This window comes from Dreissena polymorpha, chromosome 1, assembly GCF_020536995.1.
Source record: "Dreissena polymorpha isolate Duluth1 chromosome 1, UMN_Dpol_1.0, whole genome shotgun sequence".
Taxonomy (NCBI): Eukaryota; Metazoa; Mollusca; class Bivalvia; order Myida; family Dreissenidae; genus Dreissena; species Dreissena polymorpha.
This window is the reverse complement of record NC_068355.1, coordinates 121,511,839-121,533,983: the sequence shown is the minus strand read 5'-3', so window position 1 is coordinate 121,533,983 and position 22,145 is coordinate 121,511,839. Positions and strand designations below refer to the sequence as shown.

The 22,145-nt window shown below is 34.4% G+C and overlaps 1 protein-coding gene across 5 annotated transcripts in view; it reads right to left on the bottom strand.

Moving 5' to 3' along the window:
* Positions 1-19,701, bottom strand: part of LOC127847353 (UDP-N-acetylhexosamine pyrophosphorylase-like) — a 53,495-nt gene extending 33,794 nt beyond the window's left edge. For 3 of the 5 annotated variants that reach the window (XR_008033943.1, XM_052379211.1, XM_052379238.1), the window contains exon 1: positions 5,221-5,491. The gene's annotated coding sequence lies outside the window, so the exon portion shown is untranslated. Of the gene's footprint in view, positions 1-5,220; positions 5,492-7,467; positions 7,756-19,636 lie in introns of those variants that run through there. The other 2 variants (XM_052379229.1, XM_052379220.1) reach the window with 2 other exon arrangements.
* Between the last annotated feature and the right edge of the window lie 2,444 nt (positions 19,702-22,145).

Here is a 22,145-nt window from a genome sequence, read left to right as displayed (position 1 = left end):
CTGTTCTACTCTTAGGTGTATAAAAGATTACTGTTCTACTCTAAGGTGTATACAAGATTACTGTTCTACTCTTAGGTGTATAAAAGATTACTGTTTTACTCTTAGGTGTATAAAAGATTACTGTTCTATTCTTAGGTGTATACACATTTCAAGAATTTGACAAATGGTACCAATCAATTACTTGAAAAGTGAGCTTGCCTCATAGCTAACTAACCAACAATTATGTCGTTAAACATATTTAACTATAAATAGTTGCAAACTGATTTAGCGGACGAGTTCTAATGATTTGAATCAGTAGAATTAATAAGCATAAATACAAAACACAATTTATTTGTATACACTTAATTATAAACATCAAATAATACTGACAACTAGGCACTTGGTTTTGCATCATGCAATGGTTTTTTTATTATATAAAAACAGTTTTAATATATTTAAACAGTGTATTTATGTTGCAGTTTATAATTACTTTGATGGATAAACACTTAGTGAAAACCCCATACTTTGCAATATGGGAATCCTGATAACTCGAGTATTTCTGTAATCCTGGTGCAACCTTGAGTCAACAGAATTTTATTATAATAAGAATTAAGGGACTTGTTTACAATTTCACACATTCACAAGATAATGTTTACGTGATATTTTAAATTTGAAAAAAAAATCATGACATTGACAAATGTGAAGTTATTGCTTCTTTATTGATAATTCTCAATCAAAATCAATAGAATAATAGACTTTTCCACGATAATTTTTAAACAAGAGGGCCTGAAAGGCCCAAAGTCGCTCACCTGAGATACAAAGAACTGACCTCTTCTGTGCAGCCCAAGATGTCATAAGAACAAATGTTCTGACTAACTTTCATGAAGAGTGAATGATAAATGTAACTTAAAGGAAGAGTTCTTACCAGGTTATATCACATATCGTTACTATAAAAAGTAACAAAATGGCGTCGCGAGCGGGCCGTTATTCGTGTCTAGCAGGCCAATATAAATTATATCAGCCCGCTGAGCTGGGCCGATTTTTAATATCATAAAAGAATGAGATCGCGCGGCTTATACTGAACAAAATTGCATCCACATTCAGTCTTAGCCAACGGTCATCAATAAAATTAAGCTACAACTCAACGAAAGAATCAAACCTTATTGTAATGACACGTAGCGCACAATTTGGATAATACAAATATCGATTGAAACTGAAACTCATCTGTAAATTATCTAGATCTCATTTGAGGCCTCTATTTGTGTTTTAACAAGATTCCTTAAACACTGTGAAACAGCAAAATTTATAGAAAAAGACACACATACCTCAATGAAAACTTAAATCCGGTTCTTATTATAATAAAATAACAAAGATTTTTATTCCATATCGACTTTGATTTTAAAGCACACTTTTTTAAACGATTGCATCGAATGCTTAACACTGTCACCATAAACACAATTTACGAAATCGAATGTCAAATGATTATAATAAGTTTATTTCTATCGAAGCTCCCAATTATGCATGACAAACACAAAATCCGAAATACGTTTTGGAATCGTTCAATGTTTAAAATATTTAACTGCGAAATAAAAACCATCCATGTCCGAATTGTTGTCATAAAATCCAGAGAGTCTAGGTATAGTTTCGTCATTGAAATTACGTCACATGAGGTACGTCATAAATTGCGTAATCAATTGAATGAAAATAAAAGTATGGAAGGCTGGTTCTGTTAAAATTTTAGTGAAGAACAAAATAGTATGATATGTGATGCCATGCTTTTCAACCAACCAGAACCATTTGCAGCTCATAAGATATCATTGGGACGAATCTTTTAAATAAGTTTCATGAAGATCTGACAATTAATGTGGCCCCTAGAGTGTTAACAAGGTTTTACAATAGCCATATTAGGAAAATGCCCCGCCCCCTGGCGTCAATGTTATTCAACCAACCAGAACAATTTTCGCACCAATCAAAGATATCATGCGGACAAATCTTCTGACCAATTGTAGCAATATAAGGAAAAATGCCCCGCTGGCATGTTTTTCACACAACTGGAACCATTTTCAAACTCGTTCAAGATATCATTGGTACAAATCTTCTTACTAAATTTTATGAAGATCGACAATAAGGCTAGTATTCCATCTGTCCGCATCCGCAAAAATATAGAACAAGTTGAAATGCACTGCACTTATTCCATTCATCCGCATCCGCATATCCGCACGCGCAAAAGGCGTCCGCAAAAGAATGCTCAAGTGAGCATTCTAATGCGGTTGCGGACAAGATACGGATGGAATTTAGCACGATGAGGGGAAAGCTCTTATCTCAAAATTCACCTGAAAAACTAATCGAATTCGTGAAAAATTACCCGGCATTTTACAACCAATGGAGTTCTGCATATCGGCACTCTGATTTCACTTCAAATGTAAAACGAGCAATTTTCCACAAAGTTTGTAAAAATTAAATAGAGGACATTTGTTGGATTCGGTGGATTATCGATTTTAATTCACGAGTGATCATAGAAAATAATATTTTCACGAAATATATATTTTCTATGATCACAAGTGAATTAAAATCAATATTCCACTGAATCCAACAAATTTTCTTTTTATTTTATGCTTTTTTCACAGATTATATACATTGTTTACGAGTTTAACAAATGAATTTCGCTGAAATAATGACGACATTTCGTAAAAATGACTTCATTTCACAGTATAATTTTCACTGATAATTTTTCACTGTTTGAAACAGTGAAATTATCAGTTTTAATTCACTGATATTTCTCTATAAACCATCGGAAAGCATAAAATGAAGTGTCATATTTTACGTTTACACTTCTTCGCATGATCAAAAGCAGCACCAATTAACAAAACATGGTAAAACTCTTCTTCTGTATACATGTTTTCAGTTCAGAAGTTTTCCCAAAAAAGAAAGATATGTTCAACGTATGCGGATAATGGAATATAGCGTCTGAATCATGATTTTGCGGATACGGATGCGGGTACGGATGCGAATACGGACAGACTGAATACTAGCCTTAATGTGGCCTCTAGGGTGTTAGAAAGGTTTTACTAAAGCTATATAAGGAGAAATGCCCCACCTTGCAGCTATGTTTTTCAACCAACCAGTACTAATTTCGAACTGGTCAATGATTTAACACATTGTGCTCAGGTGAGCTTAAAATATGTCATACTAACATAGGATTCATGAATCGCTGATGCCAAAGCCTGCATGGCGAAATGGTAGCACAGCAGATATTTCTTTAAGTGGTCACTGTTTAAAAACCCTGTGACTACAATACATTTTTTTGAACTTTTTTCTAGCTACATTTTGAACGTTTGGGACTGACAAGCTTTTATCTTTTCTATTATCATTATTTTTTCAGTAATCAAGAACTGTTTATGTTTAAGTGACACTGTATTGCTTATAGCCATACTTGCTATGTAATTTTGTGAACAGAGACAGAATGACCAATAGCAAAATTAAACGCTTTATTTACCTGTTAAATGGCATTATTATTTTGGACGTGACATTTATTGGTTATTTATTAAGTGCTACAAACACTTGCTGTGTGCAAACAACAGTCAATAATCGACTGTTTTCACATTTCTCTGATTTATCATTTAGTGATCATGCTTGCCTGATTTTTTAAAACCACAGCTGATTCGCGATATATTGAACACCACAGCTGATTCGCGATATATTGAACATTGCTATATAATGGACCACGATAGAGTGGAGATGCAATGTATATTAAAGGGGCCTTTTCACAGATTTTGGCATGTTTTGAAGTTTGTCATTAAATGCTTTATATTGGTAAATGTAAACATTGGATATACAAATCTCCAGTAAAAAATTAAGAATACAATTTTAAAAAGAAAAAAAAGGTAACCCTCAGCAGGACTCGAATCATGCACTGACACCTGGAGTTCTAGAGCAAAAAGTCTATGACTTAGACCACTCGGCCATCCTTCCCTATACAACGCCAGATGTATTTTATACTTTATATAAGCAATCCTCGTAGTTTCACAAAATATGACAACAACGCCCGAACTCTCCAAATTATTAATTCATTTCGTGTTGCGACACTTTAGAATTTTCTGATTTTTTTTTAATCGTCAAAAGATGAATATAATGGCTATTTTAGAGCATGGTTAATGTTCAGTATTACTGTTTCCTCACAAATATAATAACTAAAACGAAAATTTGCGAATCTGAGACAACTTTTTTCATTTTTGTCAATTTACCCAAACGTGAAAAGGCCCCTTTAATTAGTTAAGATTTTTATACAGATTTGTTAGTAAGTATATTGAATTACCTTTTTCAAAAATATGAAAATCTGTAAATAAGTCACTTAAATGCTTAATTTTCAGCCATGAGCCAAGTAAATAGAGAATACTAGGTCGGTGCCGAATAAAGCAAAGTTTATTTTGCGAGGCTTAGAAAATCTGAACCACGAGCCTTGGCGAGTGGTTCAGATTTTCGTGCCGAGCAAAATAAACTTTGCTTTATTCGGCACCGACCTAGTATTCGATTTATCCCATCAATTTTCTTATTCGTAAATTATTTCTTTAAAAATAGAATAGGAAAATCAAACTACACGGAAAATCCCAAAGTTATTTTAAGCAAACATTGCTTCATTATTTTAATCGTGCCGAGCCTAATACATTACAAAAAGATCAGTAACTAACCTGTTTTTCTGTTTATCATACCTCTACGTCCCTGATTTTTAAGAAAAATAAAAAAAAAACGCACTAAACAACTGCTGTTTTAGCTTGACAGAACATGCATTATGTCGTATGACGTGTTAATAATGACGTCACGAGTACGCGCACTTAATATTTGTAAATAATGTTTTTTTGGTTTTTTAGTTGCTTTATGTGTTAAAAATATATTACATCTTGGTATCAAATTGTTTGTTTTGTTGAATCTGATTTGATTTTACTAAAAACGATTACTTTATAGTCGATTCCGAGTAATATGACCATTCTCCGCCGCGCGTGACATCTATATTTCAGCACTGCCAAAATAGAGGAAAATTTATTCCACAGTAGTTTATTTCGACAATGCACGTCTGATGATGGGATAAAAAGTAATACATGTATAACCCATAGTCTATAATTCTTTAAATGATGATGCTGTTTTTTCACATATATATATACACATGTATTAAGATTAATTAGGTACAACAATGCATTTAATATTCAAACATCAAATGTATATATACTGTTGAATTCAAATTACCTAATTGATGGAAAATAATCCAAACTCACAAGCGAAACCTCCAAAAATGAATGCAATGTTTTGAACAGTTTTGATATCAAAGTCAAAAGCACACACTTAACTCTGTATCAAAGTTCTTTTATCATCTAAGTCACATAAACGATTGTCAGTTTTTATTGCCAAGTTAAAACCTACATGTACAAGTACATGTAAAATCCAGACAGTTGTAAATTTTGTTTTAATTTCACTCCCACGTTGTTTCCCATACTATCTAAGTCATAAATGATATTAAGTGCTCCGTAAACTGCTTTAAATAGCCTTCTTATTACCTATACCGCCCACCTTTTAAGGAAGTTGTAACCAAATCCTTCACTTAAAGTTGTTGTGACTTCAGTTCATGTAAAGTAATCAAGAACTGTTTATGTTTAAGTGACACTGTATTGCTCATAGCCATACTTGCTATGTAATTTTGTGAACAGAGACAGAATGACCAATAGCAAAATTAAACGCTTTATTTACCTGTTAAATGGCATTATTATTTTGGACGTGACATTTATTGGTTATTTATTAAGTGCTACAAACACTTGCTGTGTGCAAACAACAGTCAATAATCGACTGTTTTCACATTTCTCTGATTTATCATTTAGTGATCATGCTTGCCTGATTTTTTAAAACCACAGCTGATTCGCGATATATTGAACACCACAGCTGATTCGCGATATATTGAACATTGCTATATAATGGACCACGATAGAGTGGAGATGCAATGTATATTAAAGGGGCCTTTTCACAGATTTTGGCATGTTTTGAAGTTTGTCATTAAATGCTTTATATATTGGTAAATGTAAACATTGGATATAAAAATCTCCAGTAAAAAATTAAGAATACAATTTTAAAAAGAAAAAAAAGGTAACCCTCAGCAGGACTCGAATCATGCACTGACACCTGGAGTTCTAGAGCAAAAAGTCTATGACTTAGACCACTCGGCCATCCTTCCCTATACAACGCCAGATGTATTTTATACTTTATATAAGCAATCCTCGTAGTTTCACAAAATATGACAACAACACCCGAACTCTCCAAATTATTAATTCATTTCCTGTTGCGACACTTTAGAATTTTCTGATTTTTTTTTAATCGTCAAAAGATGAATATAATGGCTATTTTAGAGCATGGTTAATGTTCAGTATTACTGTTTCCTCACAAATATAATAACTAAAACGAAAATTTGCGAATCTGAGACAACTTTTTTCATTTTTGTCAATTTACCCAAACGTGAAAAGGCCCCTTTAATTAGTTAAGATTTTTATACAGATTTGTTAGTAAGTATATTGAATTACCTTTTTCAAAAATATGAAAATCTGTAAATAAGTCACTTAAATGCTTAATTTTCAGCCATGAGCCAAGTAAATAGAGAATACTAGGTCGGTGCCGAATAAAGCAAAGTTTATTTTGCGAGGCTTAGAAAATCTGAACCACGAGCCTTGGCGAGTGGTTCAGATTTTCGTGCCGAGCAAAATAAACTTTGCTTTATTCGGCACCGACCTAGTATTCGATTTATCCCATCAATTTTCTTATTCGTAAATTATTTCTTTAAAAATAGAATAGGAAAATCAAACTACACGGAAAATCCCAAAGTTATTTTAAGCAAACATTGCTTCATTATTTTAATCGTGCCGAGCCTAATACATTACAAAAAGATCAGTAACTAACCTGTTTTTCTGTTTATCATACCTCTACGTCCCTGATTTTTAAGAAAAATAAAAAAAAAACGCACTAAACAACTGCTGTTTTAGCTTGACAGAACATGCATTATGTCGTATGACGTGTTAATAATGACGTCACGAGTACGCACACTTAATATTTGTAAATAATGTTTTTTTGGTTTTTTAGTTGCTTTATGTGTTAAAAATATATTACATCTTGGTATCAAATTGTTTGTTTTGTTGAATCTGATTTGATTTTACTAAAAACGATTACTTTATAGTTGATTCCGAGTAATATGACCATTCTCCGCCGCGCGTGACATCTATATTTCAGCACTGCCAAAATAGAGGAAAATTTATTCCACAGTAGTTTATTTCGACAATGCACGTCTGATGATGGGATAAAAAGTAATACATATATAACCCATAGTCTATAATTCTTTAAATGATGATGCTGTTTTTTCACATATATATATATACACATGTATTAAGATTAATTAGGTACAACAATGCATTTAATATTCAAACATCAAATGTATATATACTGTTGAATTCAAATTACCTAATTGATGGAAAATAATCCAAACTCACAAGCGAAACCTCCAAAAATGAATGCAATGTTTTGAACAGTTTTGATATCAAAGTCAAAAGCACACACTTAACTCTGTATCAAAGTTCTTTTATCATCTAAGTCACATAAACGATTGTCAGTTTTTATTGCCAAGTTAAAACCTACATGTACAAGTACATGTAAAATCCAGACAGTTGTAAATTTTGTTTTAATTTCACTCCCACGTTGTTTCCCATACTATCTAAGTCATAAATGATATTAAGTGCTCCGTAAACTGCTTTAAATAGCCTTCTTATTACCTATACCGCCCACCTTTTAAGGAAGTTGTAACCAAATCCTTCACTTAAAGTTGTTGTGACTTCAGTTCATGTAACCAAATCTGCCACTTGAAAGAACATGTACACTTGTGTCAAAATTTCTTTATATATAACATTTTTTTTATAAATTATTATATTAAATATTCTTTGTCAACAATTTATCATTTATTCCAAACAAAAACTGCAAATTCAGAATTCTTTATACAACTATATAATGACCAAAGTCTATTTCCTACTATTATCCAAGTCACTGACAAACATAATTTGTTAACCATTTCCAATGATGAAGTCAACATTTAGCTCTTGGAGGAGGCATGAGGCTTAACTTTTTTTGTATTTGTGAACAAACTTGCCCCTTTACAGGGATTTGCCTTTTTTGTAATTGTGAACAAACTTGGCCCTTTACAGGGATTTGCCTTTTTTGTATTTGTGAACAAACCTACCCCTTTACAGGGATACGTTTTTTGTATTTGTGAACAAAATTATTACTGCATAAACTAACAAATAAACTAGAGCTTTGTAACAGACGTGACGAATACCCCCACATGCCGCATTGACACATTATATTTTGCATGTCGTCTTCACAAAAAACAGCAGACACCATGCTCAATTTTTAAAAAGCACTAAGTGACTCCTTGACCTAGTTTTTGACCCAGAAAGGCCCATGTTCTAACTTGGCCTTAAGATCATCTCAATAAAACTTTCTGACCAAGTTTGGTGAAGATCGGATGTAAACTACTTGAATTCGAGAGCGGACACCATGCTGAATGTTAAAAAACGCACTAAGTGACCCTGTGACCTAGTTTTAGGCCCGGAATGGCCCATGTTCAAACTTGTCCTAGAGATCAAATTAGATAAAACTTGTGACCAAGTTTGGTGAGGATTGGATAAAAACTACTTGAATTAGAGAGCGGACAACATGGTGAGGTTTAAAATGCACTAAGATACCCTGTGACCTAGTTTTTGACCTGGCATGACCGATATTCAAACTTGACCAAGACATCATTTAGATACAACTTCTGACCAAGTTTGGTGAAGATTGGATGAAAACTACTTGAATTAGAGAGCGGACAACATTGTGATGTTTAAAACGCCCTAAGTGACCCCGTGACCTTGTTTTTGACCCGGAATGACCCATATTCAAACTTGCTCTAGACATTATCAAGATACAACTTCTGACCAATTTTGGTCAAGATTGGATAAAAACTACTTGAATTAGAGAGTGGACAACATGGTGAGGTGTAAAACACACTAAGTAACCCGTGACCTAGTTTTTGACCAGGCATGGCCCATGTTCGAACTTGACCTACACATCATCTAGTTACAACTTCTGACCAAGTGTGATGAAGATCTGATTTAAACTACTTGAAATAGAGAGCGGACACTATGCTCAATGTGTAAAACGTACTAAGTGACCCCGTGACCTAGTTTTTGACCCGACAAGGCCCATGTTCGAACTTGGTCTTAAGATCATCTAGATACAACTTCTGACCAAGTTTGGTGAAGATCGGATGAAAACTACTTGAATTAGAGAGCGGACAACATGCTGAATGTTTAAAAGGCACTAAGTGACCCTGTGACCTAGTTTTTTACCCGGCAAGGCCCATGTTCGAACTTGGCCTTAAGATCATCTTGATACAACTTCTGACCAAGTTTGGTGAAGATCGGATGAAAACTACTTGAAATAGAGAGAGGACAACATGCTGAATGTTTAAAACGTACTAAGTGACCCCGTGACCTAGTTTTTTACCCGACAAGGCCCATGTTTGAACTTGGCCTTAAGATCATCTAAATACAACTTGTGACCAAGTTTGGTGAAGATCGGATGAAAACTACTTGAAATAGAGAGCGGACAACATGCTGAATGTTTAAAACGCACTAAGTGACCCCGTGACCTAGTTTTTGACCCGACAAGGCCCATGTTCGAACTTGGCCTAGACATCATGTAGATACAACTTCTAACCAAGTTTGGTGAAGATCGGATGAAAACTACTTGAAATAGAGAGCGGACACTTGATACGGACCGACCCACAGACAAGCTCACTCCTATATACCCCCCTAAACTTCGTTTGTGGGGGTATAATAAACACCCAAGCCTTTTTGAAAGTGGGATGTATTGCTCTAATGTGATACCTACTTTTCAGGCTTAAAACAATTTTATTAATTTTGATGATGACTTTCCATAAATGAACGAATATCTTTAACATCTTTCTTAGTCCTGAATGTTATTTTGCTTGCTTTAATGTAAAAAATACCCTCTTTCTATTTAAAGACATTTATTAAATTGTAATTTTGCCAAACTGTGACCAAGACCCTTTAACATGCAAACAGCAAGCTTGCAGGGAAAGTCACCCACATGGCTATGTTGCTGGGAGAGAATCTTACCACTTTCTGACTGGTCTGTAGCTTATCAAGAACAACATCTCACATGGGACATCAGGTACTGTATACTTAGTGGAGGCGATGTCATTTTACTGATACAGATACCAGTAACCACAGGGTTTTATCAAGCCACTACACGCACTCGCTGATGATGAAATGTTAAATGTACCCAAATGATATACATATTAGTTACATAGTTTACACCAGTTCACATTTTCAAGTTACAATTTAAAACATTAAATTTTGTCCTTGAATATTATATATTTTATATTGGTAATTAAGGGTAGGAATTCATATGAGTAATAAAATAACACAAATGCTCCTATTAAGTTATTAACTGTTGAATACTTATTACAGTAAGTAAGTCAGTTATTGTGGTTAATTATATTTATTGAAATAGGCAGCCAGGGCAAATTTTTAACTCAAATTGGGAAATAGTTGTGTACTTTTGTTGGCTTACAGAAACTTTAAAGTTGAGAGTAAAAGTATTGTCGGTTTCCAATAGTGTTTTCAGTATTATGTAAACTAAGGTTAAACTTTTTTTATAGAAAACTTAAGTTGGATATAATTGTAGGCAGTCATTTAGGAAAAATATATCATATCTTCTTTTATTGTGAGTGGGGCCGTACTTCAGGGCAGATTTTGACCCCCCCCCCCCCCCTAAAAAAAATAGCAGAATTGTTTCTAAATACAGGACATATTATTGAACAATTTATTTACATTTATTCAATAAAACTTTCATAGAACTAGTATATAAAGTAAGTATTTAATTGGTGGTTATTAAATTGATGGCTTTATTTGACTACGCATACCAATACACTGTAACTCCAATATAAAGCCGTCCGTTATATTGCGTTGTCCAATATATCACGAATCAGCTATGGCTCCCAAAAATCCACCAGGCATGCCGGCGTTTGGTAAAATCAAATCATTTGAAGGAACTTTTGATCACTACTTAAGTTTGTTTTAATAGAACTATTGCTACCATAAATGTCAGGGGTCCCACGAGTGAGCAAAATGGGCAATGGGCTGCCAAAATCGCTTTTTTAACATGAAAGCAATATTGAAATCACTGAAAATTTTGAGAGCCGATTTACGATAGTCTATCAATTAAATTTGCTCAACTAAAGCCCGCCTAAAGGCAAAGCGTCATTGTTTTGGAAATTCTATATTTTCAAGCACATGCTTTGAACGAGCAACAGACTCGAATGCAGTCAATACCTGCAGTAAATTCAGGAAGACCACAAGTGATGTAATTGCCAAAAGTGTGCTATTTAAAATGACCACATGCGAATGTGTTCTCACTGAGCTGGTCTGTTGTGATAAGTGCATTGTAATTCGTCCAATCTGTGAAAAATTAAGTGTGTAAATTGTACGTTGCTACTTTGTGTGCGCTTTTGATCTTTATCCCCACGCTTTTTGAAAAGCGTGGGGATATTGTGGTTATCTCCACCGTCCATCTGTCTGTCCGTCCTGGCCACTATCTCCGTCTACACTATAAGCATTAGAACCTTGAAACTTACACACATGGTAGCTATGAGCAAATGTGCGACCCTACACTATTTGGAATTTTGATCTGACCCCTGGGTCAAAAGTTATGGGGGTTGGGGTGGGGCCAGGTCAGAGATTTTCACTCAGTTTTTATGTTATTTTACATTAACTTCTTCATTTCTACACCCATTTACTTCAAATTGATACTGAACATCTCTTATGACAATGCGGTCAATATCAACTATGCATGGCCCCATTACCAACCCTGGGGCGCCCCGCCCACATAGACCACACCCACCCAAAATTGCCTTTTACTATAACTTCTTCAAACACTGTATTGTGTGAATTGGGAATAAGACAACACACTGGGAATAGGCATCATTTTGATGATTTTCTCAAACAAAACTATTCATTTCATGATCTGAATTTATTTTTGTACTATTTTATCTATACTTCAAGCTTAATAAGCAATTTTCTATGAATTTTTCAATAACAGTGATTTTTTTTAAATAATTTTAACTGCATTTTTAAACTATGTTCATGCGCCGCATGGACACAGTCTCATTTTTATTAGGATTTAAAAAAGATCAATAAAATATCCAGTTTTGTAGTAAAATCAATTTAAATGATGTTATTATATATGCACGTTTATATTTTAATTATATTTTGTAAAATTCAATAAATACAACTTGTAAAGCTGCGTATTATGCACTGTTGAAAAAACACAATTTATTCCCAAATTGATGCCTTATTCCAACTTCACATAATACTGTGTTTTCATTTCGTCACCAATTTACTTCAAATTGATACTGAACATCTCTTATGACAATACGGTCAATCTCAACTATGTATGGCCCCATTACCAACCCTGGGGCACCCCCGCCCACATAGACCACGCCCACCCAAATTGCCTTTTACTATTACTTCTTCATTTCTACACCGATTTACTTCAAATTGATACTGAACATCTCTTATGACAATACGGTCAATCTCAATTATGCATGGCCCCATTACCAACCCTGGGGCACCCACGCCCACATAGACCACGCCCACCCAAAATTGCCTTTTACTATATATTCTTCATTCCTACACCAACTTACTTCAAATTGATACTGAACATATCTTGTGACAATACGGTCAATCTCAACTATGCATGGACCCATTATCAACCCTGGGGGCCCCCCTGGGTCAAACATATGGCGTGGGGATACGCGTCGGCCTCTGCCGTGCCATTTCTAGTTTAGACCAAGATCGTGAAAATCGCTGCAAATTGATGAAGTAATGGCTGTTCAAAACGATGCACCCCGTTTTCAGGTGATTTCGGGTTGGATACCTTGTTTGTTATATATATATTTGATAGTGAATTTTTTTTCAGAAAAGTTGATTTTTCGTTATAGTATGATAATTTATCATTCAAAATGATGTTTTCACTAATTAATATCATAGCCACACGCTAACCACCTGTGATGTGGGAAGGCTACCAGACGTCTACGAATATCCATGTGTAAAATAAAATATATTTTTCATTTTATTTTAACAGTAGTATATTATTACCATCTTTAAATATTGTTTGTGTTTTAAATTATAAAGTATTATAAATGTAAAGCGCTTTCGAATGGTCTGGATCCAACCAAAGGGACATTTAATAAAAATTCTCTACATACTACACATATATATACAAGGGATACAACTGTAAAATTTCCAGCACAACACCATGATCTGAGCAAAAGCAAAATAATTGCTTCCAACAGCAATAGTTGCACTAAATAAACAATATAACAATAGCCAAGATATGCATCTTTCAGAATATAACTATATTTATAGCAGTCAATGCTTAAATAGTTTTCTTTGGAACACTAGCATAGCAGCCTACCTTCGCTCTGACATTGCCGGAGACAGAAAGAACAACATTGAGTTTTCACAAACTGAATCTATAGCCATAGAGGTAAATTTTGAAGGACAAAAATGGTTAATTACTGGTGCCTTTAGGCCTCCAAATTTGAGTGATGATCATTTCCAGAAAGACTTCTGTAATACTGTTGATAAATGGCATGGTAAATATGATAATTATGTTATAATTGGGGATTTAAACTATGACATGCTGAAATCCTCAAAATGTGAACCCCTTAGCTCTATGTGTGACATTTTTGACTTGAATAACTTTGTCAAAAAGCCTACTTGCAACACCGCTAATAGTAATCCGTCTTTAATTGATGTTATTTTATCAAATGTAAATTCAGCGATTGGATCAATTTGTAATTTTAACTGTGGACTCAGTGATGTTCATAATATGATTGCTTTTCAGTTGAATGTAGAAATACCACCCACTAAGCCAAAATGGTGTTATTATAGAAGTTTTAAACATTTTAATGTTGAAAATTTTAACTGTGAGCTTGAAAATAGGTTTAAAAATGCTGAGTGTTGTAGTATGGATCATAAAACAGATGTGAATTGTATGTATGATTCTTTTAGCTCTACCTTTCTTGATGTTGCAAATAAGCATGCACCTTTAAAAAAGAAAAAGAAATTTCCAAATCCTGCCTCTTTATGAACAAAGAGCTGAAAATAGCTATATATAAAAAAAGAATGCTTCAAAATAAATATAATAAAGATAAAAATACTAAAACATGGGAAGCTTTCAGGAAACAACGCAATCTTGTAACTAAACTTCGTAGAAAATCGGTAAACACTTACTTTATTGAAAGATGCACGGGTGGGGCTAAATCAAAAGACTTTTGGCCAACTATCAAACCTTTTTTAACAAATAAAGGGTCATGTTTTCAAAAAGATATAATTTTAAATGAGAATAATACTCTAATAAATAATCAGCAGGAAATATGTAGTACATTTAACAACTTTTTTGTTGATGTTGCAAAGGACATTGGTCAAAATTCTATCCCAGTTGATGCAAATCACCCAAGTATTGTCAAGATAGAACAACGTAGAAATACAATGCAAGATCTAACCTTTCATTCTATTAAGGAATCCTTTGTTGACAAACAAATCAATAAACTATGTGTTAAAAAAGCAACAGGTTATGATGGACTTTCATCTAAATTAGTCAAACTAGCTAAGCCATCTATTGTCAAACCGCTAACAAATATTATTAATACATCTTTTGAAATGTCATCTTTTCCAGACAGTCTGAAAACTGCACAAGTAGCTCCGATACACAACAAGAGCACCGCCTTGCGGGTGCAGACCGCTCATCTATTTTCTTTTTAAAGGTGAAGGGACTCTCATTTTTAATCACAAAGGAGGGAGGGGTGGAGTGAAGAGGGGTGTATAGTGTGGGGGTGTGGACATTTATTACATTATCTTCCAAAAATGCGAAAAAAATGCAAAAAAAAAAAAAATTCGGGGGGGGGGGGGGGGTATGGTGGGGGGGGGGGGGGGGAAATTCTTTGGTGTGATGGTTGGACGGTATTTCAAACATAAAATATTAAAAATAAATATTTGTGTTTTTTAACCGTTTCAAATAAAAATAAATTTGGGGGGTGAGGTGGGGGGGGGGCATAGTGTGAGGGTGTGGTGGTAATTTGTGAGATGATTAAAAAAAAAAAAAAAATGGGGGGGGGGTGAGGTGGGGGGGGGTATAGTGTGAGGTTGTGGTGGTCATTTGTGAGATGATCTTAAAAAAAAATAAAAAAAAAAATAGGGGGGGGGGGGGGGGGGATTTGGGTTGGGGAGGGGAGTTGGGGGGTGATTCTTGGGTGCAATGGTTGGAGGGTATTTCAAACATAAAATAATAAAAATAAATAGTTGTGTTTTTTAACCGTTTAAAAAAAGATTTGGGTGGGGGGTGGGGGGGGGATAGTGTGAGGGTGGGGTGGTCATTTGTGAGATGATCTTAAAAAAAAAAAAAAATAAAAAAAAAAAAATAGGGGGGTGGGATTCGGGGGGGGGGGGGGGATTTGGGTTGGGGAGGGGGGGTTGGGGGGTGATTCTTGGGTGCAATGGTTGGAGGGTATTTCAAACATAAAATAATAAAAATAAATAGTTGTGTTTTTAACCGTTTAAAAAAAAGATTTGGGTGGGGGGTGGGGGGGGGGATAGTGTGAGGGTGGGGTGGTCATTTGTGAGATGATCTTAAAAAAAAAAAAAAAAAAAATAGGGGGGTGGGATTCGGGGGGGGGGGGGGGGGGGGGGGCACGGGAGATGGTTTGGGTGGAGTCTATTGTGGTATGTCAGGTAAGAGTAGTTTTGTCAAAGTATCAATCAAATCTAATCATAAATAAAGAAGTTATGGCAATTTTAGCAAAATTTAATAATTTGACCTTGAGAGTCAAGGTCATTCAAAAGTCAAGGTAAAATTCAACTTGCCAGGTACAGTAACCTTATGATAGCATGAAAGTATTTGAAGTTTGAAAGCAATAGCCTTGATACTTAAGAAGTAAAGTGGATCGAAACACAAAATTTAACCATATATTCAAAGTTACCAAGTCAAAAAAGGGCCATTATTCCATAAAAATGACATCCAGAGTTATGCAACTTGTCCTTTTACTGTACCCTTATGATAGTTTGCGAGTGTTCCAAGTATGAAAGCAATATCTATGATAATTTAGGGGTAAAGTGGACCAAAACACAAAACTTAACCAAATTTTCGATTTTCTAAGTATAAAGGGCCCATAATTCCGTCCAAATGCCAGTCAGAGTTACATAACTTTGCCTGCACAGTCCCCTTATGATAGTTAATAAGTGTTGCAAGTATGAAAGCAATAGCTTTGATACTGTATGAATAAAGTGGACCTAAACACAAAACTTAACCAAATTTTCAATTTTCTAAGTATAAAAAGGGCACATAATTCTGTCAAAATGCCAGTCAGAGTTACATTACTTTGCCTGCACAGTCCCCTTATGATAGTTAGTAAGTGTTGCAAGTATGAAAGCAATAGCTTTGATACTTAAGGAATAAAATGGACCTAAACACAAAACTTAACCAAAATTTTCAATTTTCTAAGTATAAAAAGGGCACATAATTCTGTCAAAATGCACGCCAGAGTTATCTTACTTTGCCTGCCCAGTCCCCTCATGATAGTAAGTAAGTGTACCAAGTTTGAATGCAATAGGATTGATACTTTCTGAAAAAAGTGGACCTAAACGCAAAACTTAACCAAAATTTTCAATTTTCTAAGTATAAAAAGGGCACATAATTCAGTCAAAATGCACGCCAGAGTTATCTAACTTTGCCTGCCCAGTCCCCTCATGATAGTAAGTAAGTGTACCAAGTTTGAATGCAATAGCATTGATACTTTCTGAGAAAAGTGGACCTAAACGCAAAACTTAACCGGACGCCGACGTTTCAGAACAATAAAATGAAAGCTAATCCTGATAAGTTCCAGGCAATTGCTATTGGTAATAAAACCAAAAAAGAAAACATAACTTTTAACTTTGATGATATCAGAATTCAATGTGATGATAATGTGGTACTCCTAGACGTCACTATTGATTTCAAACTTAAATTTGACATACATGTCTCAAATATATGTAAAAAGGCTTCAAGACAACTTAATGTCCTCAAACGAATTGGGAAATATCTATGTAGATTAGGAAAATTAAGTATATATCATTCTTTCATCTTGTCAAATTTTAATTACTGCCCTCTTACTTGGCACTTCTGTGGGGAGGTTAATACCAAAAAGATTGAAAAGATACAGGAAAGGGCCCTGCGTTTTATTTACAGTGATTACAATTCTGACTATCAAACCGTTCTATCTCGCTCTAAAATGCCCTCCCTTAAAATAAAAAGAATAAGGACTATGGCACTTGAAGCCTTTAAGATTTTAAATAAACAAGGTCCAACATACTTACATGATCTTCTTAATATGAAAAAACAAAATTACTCTTTTAGGTACACTGGAACAGCTGATATACCAAAGGTGAGAACCACTGGTTATGGCACTAACTCCTTCCGCTCCTATGCTGCCAAACTATGGAATAAGCTCCCTCAACACTTTAGGGATGAGAGTAATTTCAATCAGTTTAAAAGCCTGATAAGCTCATGGAGCAGAGAGAGTTGTACCTGTACTTTTTGTTCTAACCATGCTTAGTAATAGTAATACTTCATACACCCTGCTTATATATTCAGCATCAGATTTGCTTCTACCTTGCTTTGTGCATATCCTATGCTAGATTAGTTCATTATTGTTTTTGCTATATGCTTTGTTCATTATTGTGCTAGATAGGGTCATTATTGTTTTGTTATATACTTTGTCTTTTATTTTGTCTATTATACTTAGCTTTAAAACTAAACCCCTATATGTGCATGTATGCTATTGAGGATATGTAGACACACTCACATTATATCTAAGATGAGTCTGTGTATATAGACTATTTATTCCACCTTGCTTTTTTGCATTTCCTATGCAATCTGCTAGATTAGTTCATTCTTGTTTTGTTATATGCTTTGTCTTTTATTTTGCCTTTTATACTTAGCTCTAAAACTTAATCACTATATACATGTATGCTATTGAGGATATGTACACACATTCATATTATATCTAAGATGAGTCTGGGTATATATACTTTGTTTTCATTCATATATGTGCTTTCTAATGTAGCTGCTGATCATTTCCTCGCAGAACTGATCTGAGGTAATAGTAGTTTTCTCAAATCAATTTTTTATCTGTCGCACCTTGTGCCCATATTTCTCACTCAGTTTTTTACCCAGTTGCTTTTAAGGCAGCTTTTAGACATTTATAAGTCAAGATCAGCAGGTACAACACACATTTTAATCATACAATGTATTTATGTTATTTGTTTTAAACCCACCTTTGATCTTTCATTTCAGTATATGAAACTACCATGTTTTATAGTCATTTATTTGTTTATTTATTCTCATTGACTCTCACATATGCTTGTTTGATTGTTACATGTTATGTTGTTATGATATGTCGGTAAATAGCTATACATAGCTAATGTTTATATTGACATATATGCACCGACTTAAAATAAAAATTGAATTGAATTGAAAGAAGTTTCATGAAAAACTGTTAAATTTTCGAACTCGGACAAAAGTGTGCACAGCCACTTTGACATATTTTGTTCCATAATTTAATAATACTGAGCAGTTTAGCAAATTTTACCTTGTTTTATAATCCAAATATAATTTATGAATCAAAGTAGACAACTTTTATGATGGCATGATACTGCATATGTGTAAAAACACCGTAAATCTTAAATTGTTTACATTTTCAACAATCTTCAAGCATGTGTACATGCAAGTTGTTAAGTAATGTAACACGCAACGTGATTGGTTAGCTGTTTTCTGCCGTGGAAAATTAACCAATCAAATTGCATGTTTGAAATACATTAAATGTAATATCTAAAATGATAGTAGACTATTGTTATTGAGACATTGAAGTGTTTTATACGAATTTCGAGCAAAATATCACAATTAATTGTAATTATGTTATATTAAACTATAAACAGAAACTAGCACAAGAATATGTTCGTTCAAAAGGGGTTAGTTTTAAAGGAATATGGAAATTGCAATTAGAATTATCAGTTTTCAGTTGTGCACACTTGTGTCGCAGTTAGGATTTTTGAGCTTTTTTGCATGAAAGGTATCGTTTTAATTTAATGAATGATCGTAGTTTATTGCCAAGTTTATTATTTTCTGAAAGAAAATTGTCTGCTGTTGGTATACCGTTTATTTTGTGTAATTAATGCTTTTGGAAGAGATTTTTTTGCTTTTGTTCAGACCATGGTGTTGTGCAGAAAATTTGACAGTTGTATCCCTTGTATACTGTTATATAATATGTAGTTATTTTCTTAGAGATTCCTGTGGATCCAACATTATCATGATTATGGAACGAACACAATTGATTACAAATTTGCCGTTATCTAAAATGCACATGTGCGCAAACATACTGCACTGTATGGTAAAAAAACTCAATCAAACAGGGCAATACACCCAATTTAGGGTAAGAAGATGACACAAAACTTAATATACTTCAAAGCGTACTTACTTTCGGTTTTGTTGACAAACACTCTTCGGACCGGAAATGCGTGTAATATCAATAAGACGCTTGGATTGGGTAAACTACCACTAACTGATTTGTTTAAGGTTAAACGTTTAAAAGTCTGCTATTGGATATTAAGGGATATACACAATTGTTTGTATATGTCCCTGGTATATTCACATATTTAATATATATTCATAGTAACATATTTTATTTCCAAAGTCATGACATTTATACAAATTTATAATTTCACATTTACCCCTTGATAACTGGGATATAAGTCGTCCGTTAACACTCGGCGTAGTTTGAAGCAACGACACAGTGGCTTACTTCCCTCACAAGTACCCAATTATACACCTGCATGGACAGGGGAAAGCGTTGGATTAATTTTGAGCTAAAAATCCCTGAACCCCGAGCGAGATTTTAAGCAGGATTCCGATCCGTAGACCAGCATCACAACACTAGAGCACTGTCACAAGGTAAACATAATCAGAAAATCAAGTTTAATTATGTTTAGTCAGAATAATGAGAAAATTCTTTTTGTCCATTCTTCTCTTCTGTAGACATTAATGGAAAGTAACTTATTTCTGAATAGTAAAAGCAAGACACTGGTAAACAACCTGGTAGATCTTATTCGAATGATTTTATCGCCATCAATATCTTTCTTTGTGAATGTAAATGAAACTTGATGTCAGCAGTTCGATAGTCAGCATTCACTAGATTGTACCTCTTCCTTAGATCCCGCCTTTTATTTGTGTTTAATATTGAGATCAATTGTTTGTTTGTGGTTCTGTATGTGCATTAGGCTTGCTGGACGTCAGTTAATTGGTGTGTGACTTCAACTGTCTGAGATCACACCGACGCCTTGGTGGGATTGTTCTATTTGCTATTCACGAGTTGTCGGTGTATTAAGGTTTCCCGAGCTCAGCATAAAGGTAAGAAACTTGAGCAGTTCGTCACCACACTGACGCCTTTTGTTGGGATAGTTCTTGGGATTAACTAGAACACATTCTGATTATGAATTTAGCCGTTAGCGTATATTTTTATAAAGGAATCAGAGCCAGTCTTATTTAAAGGCTCCTGTGTCGCACAGGAATGTGAGCGCGAATTATCTTTCTTTTTTAAATCTTATTTTAGGGACGTAATCATATAGCATTATTGTTTGATTTTTTTTCTAGTCCATTTTTTTCTCTATAAATTGGTGCATATATGTCTGGTTTTATATTATGCGAAGAGGAAGCTATAGGCGTTGACAAATTTATTTATCTTATGAAGGATAATCGCTGGGTGAGGACGAAAACGAGAGAACAACACGTTGACGTAGACAAGCAATCATTAGTTTCAAGCGGAAGTTATTGATTGCTATTATACGTATATATTTTGTTAGCATTCGTATTTAAATAGTATTCGTATAGTGCTGTTCATCATGGAGTTGTTATCGAGAATAAGAACAAGACTTGTTTATAGTTTCAATTGTATTGATTGCCTTTCCATCGAATAAACAAGTGTGAAGTGTACAAAATACAACCCTGACACCAGACGTTTTAAGACATACCGGGTATTGAGTCTTAAAATTCATTTGAAAACACAATTTGCGAGCGAAGCGTGTTCAACCAATAAGCGTTCTTGTAACAAAAAAACGGTCGACTAATGAGCGTGAAGCCAGATTCTCTGCATTTTGCGGTGTACTATTTTGTAGAGCGCCGAACGCATCAGCATTTAGAGCTTCTTAGCACTGTTTATGGAATGATTGATGTGATTATATGCATACCGAACGGGCACAGGATTCAATGGGACATTCTAAATGTGTGATTACATTAGTATACTGTACACAATGACATACATGCCGTTCCTGCACGACGTTTTCAACCTGGTCAACTTGTTCAATGCCACCTTCAGCTTTGCCATCTACGTGTAAATCGGATCAAAGTTCCGCACAAAACAGAGTCTGCTTTGTTGTAAGGCAACAAAAGGCACGAGCCTGTTTTAAAGCTAAGAGCTGATGCAGAGAAAATTTTAATACCATTAGTAGCAAAAGGCAGGCCGTTATCATAAACAACATTTAACATAAATGCATATTGCATTATATGTCAACGCATATACACATGTATATGCGTGATCTGACTCTGAACGTTGGTCATAACATTATTCTACAAATTTAAATAAATACGTGAATTGTGAAAAACGGTGACACGATGCTGTACTTACGCATGTCTTTTATGGTTATATAAGGTCTATTTTAAATTGTGTACTATGTATCTGCACCACGAGCAGACGGGTTATTTCATAGATCTGTCTATCTTACAGTGTTTTCCAAGATTGTTCATGCATTATGATTCACTCTGCACCAATCATGTCACACGTTTTGTGGTTTAGTTCCTTACTTGGTAAATGGGCGTGGTTCTAGGGCATGCCAGTAAATGTCTTACTGACTGTTTTGTTGTCATACATTTATCACCACACGAGCATCTCAAGGATATGAGACATATTTTGATTACAATACAATAGTGAAAAT